The sequence below is a fragment of the Oncorhynchus keta genome, chromosome 27 (assembly GCF_023373465.1).
Source record: "Oncorhynchus keta strain PuntledgeMale-10-30-2019 chromosome 27, Oket_V2, whole genome shotgun sequence".
Taxonomy (NCBI): domain Eukaryota; kingdom Metazoa; phylum Chordata; class Actinopteri; order Salmoniformes; family Salmonidae; genus Oncorhynchus; species Oncorhynchus keta.
The window spans coordinates 25,760,602-25,775,528 of record NC_068447.1 but is presented as its reverse complement, the minus strand read 5'-3'; the positions used below and the strand labels follow the sequence as shown (position 1 = coordinate 25,775,528).

Sequence of the window (14,927 nt, the reverse complement as noted above, 5' to 3'; positions counted from 1 at the left end):
GGGATTGAACTTTATTTACAAGTAGATATAGTTTACCCAATAGAAGTTCCCACCACCCCAATTGACAATTAAAGACAATAACTGTAACCACTTGCCAATTAATTATCATTACCCAACATTCCATAAACATCACAGTTAGTGATGCAGCGATATGACATTTTTGGCCAATACCAATATCCAATATCATCCTTGCTAAAAAAAACGATACCAATACCCAATATTTAAAATGTTTGCGGCCTTTTAAGCATTCTAGTACAGTTAAATAGTTAACACACACACACACACACATGGACGCAGCGGTCTAAGGCACTGCATCTCAGTGCAAGAGGCGTCACTACAGTCCCTGGTTCGAATCCAGGCTGTATCACATCCGGGCATGATTGGGAGTCCCATAGGGCGGTGCAATTGGCCCAGCGTCGTCCGGGCCGTCATTGTAAATAAGAATTTGTTGTTAGCTGACTTGCCTAGTTAAATAAAGGTTACACACACACAAACAAACACACTGACCAAAAAGTTATTTTGTTGGAATTTACGTATGTCCCCATTACCAGTAAAACATAATCAAAACCTATTACTTATTTGCTGTGCTGTTTTGTTGTTCATTTGTTCAGTTGTTTCATTCTCAACCAGGATTTCTATGGAACACCGTTTGGGTCTTTGCATGTCAAAAAAGATACACGTCAAATAACACAACATATTCTGTTTCAGTAGCTATAGTTAGCTAGCTAATTATATTGCTAGGTGTCATCATCTAAAATAACCCTAAATGATAAGACAGTTCATATTTGATTAATGGTGGTCGGACCCATCTATGTGAAGCTAGTCACAATAAGGATTAGCCAGAATAGTGGACTTTGCGGTTAGCCTTCAAAATAAAAGTATGGCATAATTCTACTATATGTATTCATTTGCATCACTGTCAATGACATACTTTTAGGCAAACCGCAAATTATACTATTGTGCCTAATCCTTATTGTGGCTAGCTTCACAACACATAACCCGGTCCGGTCGAGCCTCACTAGCCAGATGAAGCTAGCTGGCTGCTTATAACGTTAGCTTTGGGCAACAGGGTTAAGGAGCTGGCTAGCTATTTATTTTCATGAACTGAAGTTCAATTTCAATAGGCAAACAACAACTGACAACCTAGCAAATACTTACTCACAAGGATTCCTAAATCATTGCTAAGAATAATGAAAATAACTGCAGTTTCTACTGGTCATTGTTTTCAGGCTGGTTGTATTGGTGCTAGCTAGGTACCAAGCTAAAGCTAGCTACCCCAGAAGTTGAGGTCGAAGAACTGATGCTTTATTACCAACAAAGTATTGTAAACCCATCGTTCGTGGCTGGTGTTTGCTTGTTTGTTGACTTTTTTGTACAGCTTTGACAGTACTACTGTACCTTTTTTGAATCTGAAAAATAGCACACTTGGTAGTGTTAACCAGTGCTCGACCAGTAGGTGAAATCCAACATCACCCACAACAGAGAACGGTTGATTGTCAAGTGCAATGAATTTGATTATCTTGGCTTTGGATTTCACCTTTGAGTTGTCTCGCAGAAAGGTTGTTACTCTTTCAAATGACTGCTCGACTTGTTGACTGTTCGATCCACACAGCAGACATTGTGGGCTAGGTTAGGCATGCTGTGTTGCACGTGTAGCGCAACATTTTATGTGGCGTCATTACGTCATGTACCTTCGTTATATAGGTTTGCACGGTAGCTTTGACATCGGTTTTAAACATCGGCGTTAAACTAGATATCGCTGATACCGATGTTGGCAGTTTTAACTAATATTGTTCGATTCCGATATGTTCACCGATATATCGTGCATCCCTAGTCACAGCCCTACCATGCATTCATTCATCCCCCTCCCTGACCCCAACGTGGTGGCCTATAGGCCCAGCAGCCTGTCCATGTCCAGCATCCCTGTTCCCCCTCGATTTAGGAGCCCTCTGGAAGCCTTCGTGGAGGGTAGAGGTGGGGTAAGTGTGAGTGTGTGTCTGCGAGGGTGTGAGCGTGTGTGTTTGTGTTAATTGACAGTTTGGTCACAGAAAGACAGGACTGTAAATCTGCCAGGAGGGCACTGGGGAACAAAACACTGTCTGCCAGGCCACCACACCCCTCTACTCTACCCTCTATTAGGGCAACACACAGACACACAGCCAGGTCATCCTGGAACAAAGCCAGAGACATAGAGCTACATTTAAACTATGGCTTTTATAATTAACTAAACCTCATGGCCCAGGCCCTGCAACACACCTCTCACACTTCCTCTCCTAGCATATGGAGACACTACATTTTTTTTATTTTTTTATTTCACCTTTATTTAACCAGGTAGGCTAGTTGAGAACAAGTTCTCATTTGCAACTGCGACCTGGCCAAGATAAAGCATAGCAGTGTGAACAGACAACACAGAGTTACACATGGAGTAAACAATTTAGCAAGTCAATAACACAGTAGAAAAAAAATGGGCAGTCTATATACAATGTGTGCAAAAGGCATGAGGAGGTAGGCGAATAATACAATTTTGCAGATTAACACTGGTGATAAATGATCAGATGGGCATGTACAGGTAGAGATATTGGTGTGCAAAAGAGCAGAAAAGTAAATAAATAAAAACAGTATAAAAACAGTATGGGAATGAGGTAGGTGAAAAGGGTGAGCTATTTACCAATAGACTATGTACAGCTGCAGCGATCGGTTAGCTGCTCGGATAGCTGATGTTTGAAGTTGGTGAGGGAGATAAAAGTCTCCAACTTCAGCGATTTTTTGCAATTGCCCAGTCACAGGCAGCAGAGTACTGGAACGAAAGGCGGCCAAATGAGGTGTTGGCTTTAGGGATGATCAGTGAGATACACCTGCTGGAGCGCGTGCTACGGATGGGTGTTGCCATCGTGACCAGTGAACTGAGATAAGGCGGAGCTTTACCTAGCATGGACTTGTAGATGACCTGGAGCCAGTGGGTCTGGCGACGAATATGTAGTGAGGGCCAGCCGACTAGAGCATACAAGTCGCAGTGGTGGGTGGTATAAGGTGCTTTAGTGACAAAACGGATGGCACTGTGATAGACTGCATCCAGTTTGCTGAGTAGAGTGTTGGAAGCCATTTTGTAGATGACATCGCCGAAGTCGAGGATCGGTAGGATAGTCAGTTTTACTAGGGTAAGCTTGGCAGCGTGAGTGAAGGAGGCTTTGTTGCGGAATAGAAAGCCGACTCTGGATTTGATTTTTGATTGGAGATGTTTGATGTGAGTCTGGAAGGAGAGTTTGCAGTCTAGCCAGACACCTAGGTACTTATAGATGTCCACATATTCAAGGTTGGAACCATCCAGGGTGGTGATGCTAGTCGGGCATGCGGGTGCAGGCAGCGATCGGTTGAAAAGCATGCATTTGGTTTTACTCGCGTTTAGGAGCAGTTGGAGGCCACGGAAGGAGTGCTGTATGGCATTGAAGCTCGTTTGGAGGTTGGATAGCACAGTGTCCAATGACGGGCCGAAAGTATATAGAATGGTGTCGTCTGCGTAGAGGTGGATCAGGGAATCGCCCGCAGCAAGAGCAACATCATTGATATATACAGAGAAAAGAGTCGGCCCGAGAATTGAACCCTGTGGCACCCCCATAGAGACTGCCAGAGGACCGGACAGCATGCCCTCCGATTTGACACACTGAACTCTGTCTGCAAAGTAATTGGTGAACCAGGCAAGGCAGTCATCCGAAAACCGAGGCTGTTGAGTCTGCCGATAAGAATTTGGTGATTGACAGAGTCGAAAGCCTTGGCGAGGTCGATGAAGACGGCTGCACAGTACTGTCTTTTATCGATGGCGGTTATGATATCATTTAGTACCTTGAGTGTGGCTGAGGTGCACCCGTGACCGGCTCGGAAACCAGATTGCACAGCGGAGAAGGTACGGTGGGATTCGAGATGGTCAGTGACCTGTTTGTTGACTTGGCTTTCAAAGACCTTAGATAGGCAGGGCAGGATGGATATAGGTCTATAGCAGTTTGGGTCCAGGGTGTCTCCCCCTTTGAAGAGGGGATGACTGCGGCAGCTTTCAATCCTTGGGGATCTCAGACGATATGAAAGAGAGGTTGAACAGGCTGGTAATAGGGGTTGCGACAATGGCGGCAGATAGTTTCAGAAATAGCGGGTCCAGATTATCAAGCCCAGCTGATTTGTACGGGTCCAGGTTTTGCAGCTCTTTCAGAACATCTGCTATCTGGATTTGGGTAAAGGAGAACCTGGAGAGGCTTGGGTGAGGAACTACGGGGGGCGGAGCTGTTGGCCGAGGTTGGAGTAGCCAGGCGGAAGGCATGGCCAGCCGTTGAGAAGTGCTTATTGAAGTTTTCGATAATCATGGATTTATCGGTGGAGACCGTGTTTCCTAGCCTCAGTGCAGTGGGCAGCTGGGAGGAGGTGCTCTTGTTCTCCATGGACTTCACAGTGTCCCAGAACTTTTTGGAGTTGGAGTTACAGGATGCAAACTTCTGCCTGAAGAAGCTGGCCTTAGCTTTCCTGACTGACTGCGTGTATTGGTTCCTGACTTCCCTGAACAGTTGCATATCACGGGGGCTATTCGATGCTATTGCAGTCCGCCACAGGATGTTTTTGTGCTGGTCGAGGGCAGTCAGGTCTGGAGTGAACCAAGGGCTGTATCTGTTCTTGGTTCTGCATTTTTTGAACGGAGCATGCTTATCTAAAATGGTGAGGAAGTTACTTTTAAAGAATGACCAGGCATCCTCAACTGACGGGATGAGGTCAATGTCCTTCCAGGATACACGGGCCAGGTCGATTGGCCCGTGTATCCGACATTAACAAGCAGCAGCACATAATAAGATTATATATATCATGTAACAGAACTATGTAACAGGACGGTTATATATGAAGAGGGAGGGGTGGAGGGGTGCATAAATGACAGGTCCTTTAGTGTAGATCATTAACCCAGTTTCACACACACACATATAGTGTTATATAACTAACTTTGTGGGGACACACAATTCAGTCTCATTCAAAATCCTATTTTTCATAACCCTGAACCTTAACCATAACCCTAGTTAACTGATCCTAGCTCCTAACCCTAACCCTTAACGTAATTTTAACCCTAACACTAATTTGAACCTTTACCCTAAACCCCCTCGGAATCGCATTTGACCTTGCAGGGACTGGCAAAACGTCCCCTGTTGGTCAAATTTTTGTTTGTTAGCTATTCTTGTGGGGTCTTCTGGTCCCCACAAGTATAGTTAAACAGGTCTACACACAGCAGCAACATCTAAAGCAGTTAACATTGAATATTACACTTTGACTTAAGTGAGATTGGCAATCAAATCAACTGCGTTGGGCACAGGGAAGGGGAATATTAATAGTATCTAAACATATAGCCTACTGTATTATCCCCTATTGGTGGTCAGACCAATCCCCTGTACCTTTCTCATGTAACTATAATAACATTTCATCACAGTGCATGCCGCCTAAACGTATCCATGTACAGGGTCATGGCCTATGGTCATTTCCATGTAAAAGGTCCCATGAGCACCAACATGTGAAGTTTATAGGAACATATCAAAAGAAAAGCTAAGAGTCGATATTTTGGGGAAATTGAGGCATAGATATGTTTTTCAACCATTTTCCATCCTAAAATTTATGACGTAAAAAATATTACTAGAAAAGACTTAAAAAGTTACGAGAAATAGGAGTTGGAAGGAACCAAAAATATGAACAGAACCCCTAGATTTTTTTTTTCGTTCCACTGGTCCCACCAACAAAATAAAGTTCAGAATCGTCCCTTTCTCTTCCTTTTTTAACCTGTGAAATACATTTTTTAAATCCATTTAGCTCATAAAATTACTTCACCAATCAGTGTGGATAGAGCAGGCAAGGAAGTTGTTTACATGCGTGATGGACAGACACGTGTAGGCTAAGGCACAAGATGCAACTGAAATTTTGCAGGTGGGGAGAGAGCAAGACAGGGTTGAAGAGGAGGCTTGAAGCACAGGGCAACTTGTTATAACATGCATTATATGAATTAGGTCCACAGAATTATACCAATGAGGAGCGGCTTCTATGGAGGAACTTTGAATGTCCTTTGAGGTTGCAAGCTAATAGGAAAGGGAAACGGGGGATACCTAGTCAATTGTATAACTGAATGCATTCAACTGAAATGTGTCTTCCGCATTTAACCCAACCCCTCCGAATCAGAGGTGCGGGGGCTGCCATAATAGACATCCATACCCGGGGAACAGTGGGTTAACTGCCTTGGTCAAGCTTGTGTGTGCTGAGTGGCACCAGAATTACAAAAACATCTTACCTTCTTGCAGTTAATAAATCCAAAATGAAAAGTGATAACTTGGCCTATAGTATCCTTAACTAGCATTGAAAAAGTTAATCCATTCTTCTCTAGCTAATTAAAAATCTCTCTCTCTTTCTTCTGAATCAAGCTTGTAACATCAGTAGAGTAGCCTATTATTTGGAGGGGGAGGGGCAGGTATCCTAAACACGCACAGGCAAAGATTTTCAGCTTGCAGGCAGACACTGGAATACATTTCTGAGTGACAGAATGAGGGCTTTGCATATGCACTTTGTTGTGGGACTACAACATTTCATATGGAATGTAAAATAACGTTATTAAACGGTTCCAATGCTTTTAAAATAATGTTTCTGTTCCAGAACACTATGGATCACTTTCGTTCCAGGTTCTGTTTCTGTTCCTTGAAATATGTATTTATTTTCCAGTTTTCGGTTCTGCACACTGAACTGGTTCCAACCCCTGATTAGAAAAACAATAGAAACACAATAATGTTAAAGGCCCCTGCCAACTATTATATTTAGTTTCGCGAAAATGATTTGCCTTCTGTAAGTCAATTTTCTTTTGCCTATTTTCGTTATTCTGTTAGCAAAAACCCACATACAATTGAAGTCGGAAGTTTACATACACTTGGTTGGAGTTGGAGTCATTAAAGCTCGTTTTTCAACCACACCACAAATGTCTTGTTTACAAACTATAGTTTTGGCAAGTCGGTTAGGACATCTACTTTGTGCATGACACAAGTAATTTTTCCCAAAAATGTTTACAGACAGATTATTTAACTTGTAATTCACTGTATCACAATTCCAGTGGGTCAGAAGTTTACATACACTAAGTTGACTGTGCCTTCAAATTGCTTTGAAAATTCCAGAAAATGATGTCATGGCTTCAGACGCTTCTGATAGACTAATTTACATAATTTGAGTCAATTAGTCAATGTATTTCAAGGCCTACCTTCAAACTCTATGCCTCTTTGCTTGACATCATGGGAAAATCAAAAGAAATCAGCCAAGACCTCAGAAAAAAAATTGTAGACCTCCACAAGTCTGGTTCATCCTTGGGAGCAAACAAGTATAAACAAGTATAAACACTATGGGACCACGCAGCCTTTATATCGCTCAGGAAGGAGACGCATTCTGTCAACTGGAGATGAACGTACTTTGGTGTGAAAAATGCAAATCAATCCCAGAACAACAGCAAAGGACCTTGTGAAGATGCTGGAGGAAACAGGTACAAAAGTATCTATATCCACAGTAAAACGAGTCCTATATCGAGATAACCTGAAAGGCCGCTCAGCAAGGATGAAGCCACTGCTCCAAAACCACCATAAAAAAGCCAGCCTACGGTTTGCAACTGCACATGGGGACAAAGATCGTACTTTTTGGAGAAACGTCATCTGGTCTGATGAAACAAAAATAGAACTGTTTGGCCAAAATGACCATCGTTGTGTTTGGAGGAAAAAGGGGAGGCTTGCACACCGAAGAACACCATCCCAGCCGTGAAGCACGGGGGTGGCTGCATCATGTTGTGGGGGTGCTTTGCTGCAGGAAGGACTGGTGCACTTCACAAAATAAATGGCATCATGAGGAAGTAAAATTATGTGGATATATTGAAGCAACATCTCAAGACATCAGTCAGGAAGTTAAAGCTTGGTTGCAAATGGATCTTCCAAATGGACAATGACCCCAAGCATACTTCCAAAGTTGTGGCAACATGGCTTAAGGACAACAAAGTCACGGAGTTGGAGTGGCCATCACAAAGCCCTGACCTCAATCCTATCGAAAATGTTTGGGCAGAACTGAAAAAGCATGTGCGAGCAAGGAGGCCTACAAACCTGACTCAGTTACTCCAGCTCTGTCGGGAGGAATGGGCCAAAATTCACCAAACTTATTGTGGGAAGCTTGTGGAAGGCTACCTGAAATGTTTTACCAAAGTTAAACCATTTAAAGGCAATGCTACCGAATACTAATTGAGTGTATGTAAACTTCCGACCCACTGGGAATGTGATGAAATAAATAAAAGCTGAAATAAATAATTCTCTCTACTATTATTCTGACATTTCCCATTCTTAAAATAAACTGGTGATCCTAACTGACCTTAGACAGGGGATTTTTACTCTGAATAAATGTCAGGAATTGTGAAAAACTGAGTTTAAATGTATTTGGCTAAGGTGTATGTAAACTTCCGATTTCAACATTAAGGGAGAATTATGAAAGTTCACAGAAGTAACACGTTGGTAGACCTGTCAATTAGTGAGTGTTTTTACTGGTAACAATTTTGTTTATTAATTATTAAGTGGTTAAAATGTGTCACTCTGTTAACAATTACACAATGGGAAATCATTGTAGTCACATAACAGAGTTGCAGTAGAGCACAGCACAGTAACTCAGTACAGTAGAGCACACTATAATATGCAGTGCCTTAGGAAAGTATTCAGACCTCTTGACTTTTTCCATGTTTGGTTACGATACAGCCTTATTCTAAAATTCATTAAATAGTTTCCCCCCCTCATCAATCTACACACAGTACCCCACAAAGCAAAAACAGGTTTATATATATATATATTTTTTTTTTAACTGAAATATTAAATGTTCATAAGTATTAACACCCTTTACTCAGTACTTTGTTGAAGCACCTTTGGCAGCGATTACAGTGTCAAGTCTTCTTGGGTATGACAATACAAGCTTGGCACACCTGTATTCGGAGAGTATCTCCGATTCTTCTTTACAGATCCTCTAAAGTTCTGTCAGGTTGGAGGGGGAGCTGTTCCATCAAGTTTAAGTCTGAGCTCTGGCTGGGCCACTCAAGGAAATTCAGAGACTTGCCCCAAAGACACTCCTGTGTTGTCTTGGCTGTGTCCTTAGGGTCGTTGTCCTGTTGGAAGGTGAACCTTTGCCCCAGTCTGAGGTCCTGAGAGCGCTGGTTTTCATCAAGGATCTCTCAGTTCTTTGATCCATTCAGCTTTCCCTCGAACCTAAAAAGTCTCCCAGTCTTTGGTGCTGAAAAACATCCCCACACCATGATGCTGCCACCACCATGCTTCCCCGTAAGGATGGTGGCACGTTTCCTCCAGACGTTCCCCCAGGCCAAAGAGTTCAATCTTGTTTTCATCAGATCAGTGAATGTTTCGGCAAACTCCAAGCGGGCTGTCATCTGCCTTTTACTGAAGAGTGGCTTCCGTCTGGCCACTCTACCATAAAGGCCTGATTGGTGGAGTGCTGCAGAGATGGTTGTCCTGGAAGGTTCTCCCATCTCCATAGAGGAACTCTAGAGCTCTGTTAGAGTGACCATCTGGTTCATGGTCCCCTCCCTGACCAAGGCCCTTCATTCCCGATTGCTCAGTTTGGCCGGGTGGCCAGCTCTAGGAAGAGTCTTGGTGGTTCCAAACTTCTTCCATTTAAGAATGATGGAGGCCACTGTGTTCTTTGGGGACCTTCAGTGCTGCATAAATGTTTTGGTACCCTTCCCCAAATCTGTGCTGACACAATCCTGTCTCGGAGCTCTACAGACATTTCCTTCTACCTCATGCCTTGGTTTTTGATCTGACATGCACTGTCAACTGTGGTACCTTATATAGACAGGAGTGTGCCTTTCCAAATCATGTCCAATCAATTAAATTTACCACAGGTGGACTCAAATCAAGTTGTACAAACATCTCAAGGATGATCAATGGAAACACGAAGAGTCTGAATACTTATTTAAGTAAGGTATATCTGTTTATAATTGCTTAGGATTATTTATTTTTTAATCTATTTTAGAATATAAGGCTGTAACGTAACAAAATGTGGAAAAAGTCAAGCGGTCTGAATACTTTCTGAAGGCACTGTACTCTACTGAAGTGTACTGTACTCTGCTGTACTGTACCCTTCTATACATTAGTTTACTGTAAATGTCTTTACTGTACTGTCCTCTACTGTACTGTACTGAACTCTACTAAACTGTACTGTCCTGTGCAATGTTCTACTTTGCTGTACTGTCCAAACTTGTGAAACATAGACGTCTATGATTGGTTCAGATTTGGTCGGGTCTGGACAAACCAAATTTGGTCTTGTTTGGGGGCAGAGCTCATTAGAATAATTGCTAGTGTATAATAACACCCAAACATGCACCTAGCTACCTTTGTGTACATATTCAGGATACATCACCATGAAGGGAATGACACTCATAATTATGCATTTCTGTATAGTACAGATGAAGGACCCAAGATGTCATTTTGTTACCGGGTGTTGATCCACTTCAAACTCAAGGTGTCATATCATAGCTGACACCCCATTCTTTCTGCAAACATCTTTGAACCTTAATGTTTTTGGAAAACATGGTCACAAAAAAATATTTTACTGTCATTCCAAACGTTGCATCTGCACTGTTCCTCAAGTAAATATGTTTTAGTAAAATGTTCTGTGGCAATTGTTAAAGGTAGACTTCTACACATGGTTTGTTGAACTTTGCAATCAATGGTTTTTGCTTAGCATACATTTTAATGTGAAAAAGTGAGTCTCAGCGTTACTATTTTTAGGTGGTGGCCGTAGCAAACTATATGCTTCAGTTTTCAAAATTATTGATCTCTGTCAAAGGAGGAGCTGGTTTTTACATAGTGTACATTTATTTCTTCTGAACACATTTCCGTTTCTTGGGAATGTTAATTTTTGCAAATATTTTCTAAATACTTACTTTTATGTTTGCTCACTGAACAGGCAACACCGCCGAGTTCTAAACTGTAAACCAATTAAAAGTGTCACGCCCTGACCTTGGATATCTCTGTTTTCTATATATTTTGGTTAGGTCAGGATGTGACTAGGGTGGGTACCCTAGGTTTTTTGTATGTCTAGGGTTTTTTGTATGTCTTGAGTTTTTGTATGTTAGGGTTTTTTGTATGTCTAGGGGTTTTGCATGTCTGTGTTGGCCTGATATGGTTCCCAATCAGAGACAGCTGTTTCTCGTTGTCTCTGATTGGGGATCATATTTAGGCAGCCCCTTTTCCCATTTTCTGGTGTGGGATCTTGTCTACAGTTATTTGCCTGTGTGCACACTAGTAGCTTCACGTTTCGTTTGGTTGTTGGTGGTTTTGTTTTGGTGAGTTTCAGTTCATTAAAAATATGTGGAACTCTATTCACGCTGCGCCTTGGTCTCACTCATACGCGATGGTGACAAAAAGTTAGGTACTATCCATGGTACTATCTCTGATGATCACGTCCGCCAATCCCGTTATCTGTATCTAAGGTAGTAGACAGCTGACGACAAACTGTTATCGGGTGATGCATTATTTGTATATTTGTAATGAACTATTTAGTTATAAAAACATCATACCATCCATGCAAGCTGTAAAATGACTCCCAACTTAAAACACAGCAACCTTAGTAATGTAGCTAGCTTGCTAGTTAGCTAGTTGCAACAAGAAGATCTGTTTCTACTGTAGCTAGCAGGAGCAGATAACTTTATCACTAGCTAGCATGTCATTCCGGGACAAGGAGCATTTTAACTATCAGTTTTTTCCAAGTAATAATTGAAGACTCCAAAAATCAATAGGACAAGTAATTTAAATCGAATACAGTCATCTACAGCTAGACCCACAAATTTAATTCTGACAAATAACAAATGCCACATTATCCCTGTCAATAGTAGGATGAGTGCAGAGCAGCCAGCCTCAGACTGTCAGGATGTTCATTTTCTAGCTCACAAACTACATTCCTTTGTTGTGATGATTTATTTGATTAATCCTTGTCTCTTTTGTCTTACATCTATTCAATTATCCTGTGTCCTGCTCCCAGAGATCAACCAAGTGCTATTCACCAAGCATGGGCTGATTCACTCACCTGTGAGGAGAACCTTCCTACTGCAGTTTGAACAAACCCTGCCGTCACTATTTAAATATTGGACCCACATATACATGTGCCTTTGTCTTTTCTTTGTGGGTTTTGTCTTTTCTTTGTGGGTTTTGTCAGTGTTGTGCATTTTAGAATTGAAGAACAACTACAGATACACATGCTTGTTCGAGCATCTCAAAGATTACATTAGTAGAATTAGTATAACGGGACAAACAGATTGTTTTATTATTGTAACCTGCAGTTGGGGAAATTCTACAGGCCCCATCAGGAACCCAGGCTTTTACCATAGATGGTGGAGTCCTTTAGATTACATTCTACTAAGGTCCTTGTCTCTCTCTCTACATCGGTCAGCTACTTTGGTGACTAGGGTGGGATCCTATAGGGCCTGGGCCCACAAATGTCGCTTGAAGGAAAGGGAAAATACTGAAGCATGTGTTGATGACAGTTCTACCGTCTCTTGGCATAGATGGTTAGCTCTCATTTCTGGACTGCAACATTGTAAGATTGTGCCCTCCACGGAACTTGATATACGTTGATTGGTAGGCTACACTATATTTAAATACTTAAAATACTGTGAGACACCTTTACTATTTGTCTCTGAACTCAATAAATGGTGAAACATTATTTGTGAGTGTTCTTTGATCGAATGTATATGCATGAAACCTACATTATGGAAAACATGTATCACACTCAGTCATAGTTAGTAGAATAATGATTTTGGCACGTCAACATTTAGAAGGTTAGTAGGAAAGTTAATAACGTAAACCACCTAAATATACTTACATTCACTGAACATTTAGTAGTTAAAACTCACCAACATTAATTTCCCAACTGATTTTTCTATAATCCTACAGGCTCTTTATCATTTGCCATAATTTATATTCCAATGCATCAGACATGATGCATGCCCACTATGGTATTATTGGGTAGCTGGTATTTGAGAAGTCATCTGGTTTAAAAATCAAGCAGAGAAATGTGCAAGAATTGAAGATGCCAACATATTTTATAGTCATCATACGTTTTACTGTCATATACATAAAAAATCTGCTCCTCCCTCGGCAGGGATCAGTCAACTTCACTCTTTTGAGCTTCGGCCCACCACCTATTTATTGTGGAATTGTCCCTTTATCATTCAGCGATAGGACAATATTACAATTTGAGCTGGTCATTTATATTTACATTTGAGCTGGTTAGACTTTACCCCTTCACTGCCGGGCGACATGAACTTACTGAATGAAAGCAACATGTCCTAAAGCAGGCTAGCCTAAGAGTCCGAAATATATAGAATGTATTATGTGCTGTCTGCGCAATGGTTACCAACACACGTTTTAAAACATTGTCTTAGTAAGTAAAAAAAAAAAAAACCTTCCCTCAAAGTTCTAGGTCCAAACGAATGGGCACTTTATTTTAAATTCCTCAGCTATGACAAAAACATTCAACCCCACTAACATGTCAGAAACCATTTATATAGCGCGCTATATCTACACCAAAATCCCTGACCTTGGCTTGGAGCGTCACTATAAAACAACAAACACGTTTGCTGTCAAAGTAAACGGGCATGCACGGTGCCCGTACACCGTAGCGTATATTATTGTGTTACGACGAGTATATAGAGTCCTACTACACATCAGTGGAAAACGATGTCGGGGCACTTCCGTCCAACCAAACGAGGAACAATGCCGTCGTACGTAAAACCGAGCTTTATTAAAAGGAACAAGTAAAGGGAAAATGTAGTAAACTCACCAAATAGATATATCTCTGTGAGCGCACCAATAGCTTCTTCCTTTCCCTATTAACTCTCCGCCATCTTCAGCACTGTGTTTGTTTAAATGGGAAACACTCTCGAAGAGAAAGAAGCCAGCTTGTGCTGAGCGTTGGGGTTGCTGGGGAAAGTAGTTATTCACGTTGAACGTTGTTATTTTAGGTAGGGCAGACCTCCCGGATACGGACTACAACTACATGTATGCCCCAAGAGGAGATATTGGGTTCTAGTGTAGACGGCTGAACAGCGACGATATTAGAACAGAATAATGCCACGGTGTTTATTTTTAGTTATAAACTCGGCGATTAGCAGACAGCCGTGGTATATCCGACCGTATACCACTAGTATGACACATTCATTATTTGTACTGCTCTAATTACGTTGGTAACTAGTTTATAATAGCAATAAAGCACCTCAGGGGTTTGTAGTATATGGCCAAAACACCACGGCTTAGGGCTGTGTCCTTAGGGCTGTGTCCAGGCACTCCGCGATGCGTCGTGCGTATGAACAGCCCTTAGCGGTGGTATGTTAGACATACCCCCCTGCCTTATTGCCTTATAAACCTGAGGAACATTGAATTGTGTGCAAATGCCTGTAATACTTAATAGGCTGATCAGCTATCATCTGATTTAACATGGTAATGATGGTTTACAGAAGGTGTGTGGCTTGGACAACTTAACATTTACAGTATTCTAGTGTAGGCAGGCTATTCAGTATTCAAATATTATCTCAGTATGTGTATGTTAGCCAGAAATAGATGGTGATAAAAAATACATTTATACAAACTGTATTTTTTTGCATTTTGATGAAATTCTAGATTTAATCAACTGAATTAACAAGGTCCCATATTCAATCAAACCCCTTTATCCAGGACTACGAGTTTGATTGAACTGCGTATAAATTAGATAATCTTTTGCTTTGTTATAAATAATGTATAGTCCGAAGCTTTATTGTGACATAACTCTAAAATGCTAGCCCTAATGATATGTTCTGTACCTGGAGAGGGCTGTGTGGTTTGGTTCTGTATCTGTAGAACAGTGGGACA

At 41.5% G+C, this 14,927-nt stretch overlaps 1 protein-coding gene across 4 annotated transcripts in view; it reads right to left on the bottom strand.

The window, feature by feature from the left end:
* The window catches only part of LOC118359660 (nuclear receptor coactivator 3-like), a 126,089-nt gene extending 112,006 nt beyond the window's left edge, over nt 1-14,083 (bottom strand). For all 4 annotated transcript variants that reach the window (XM_052482026.1, XM_052482028.1, XM_052482025.1 and 1 more), the window contains exon 1: nt 13,864-14,083. The gene's annotated coding sequence lies outside the window, so the exon portion shown is untranslated. The remainder of the gene's footprint in view (nt 1-13,863) is intronic.
* Nucleotides 14,084-14,927: the final 844 nt, after the last annotated feature.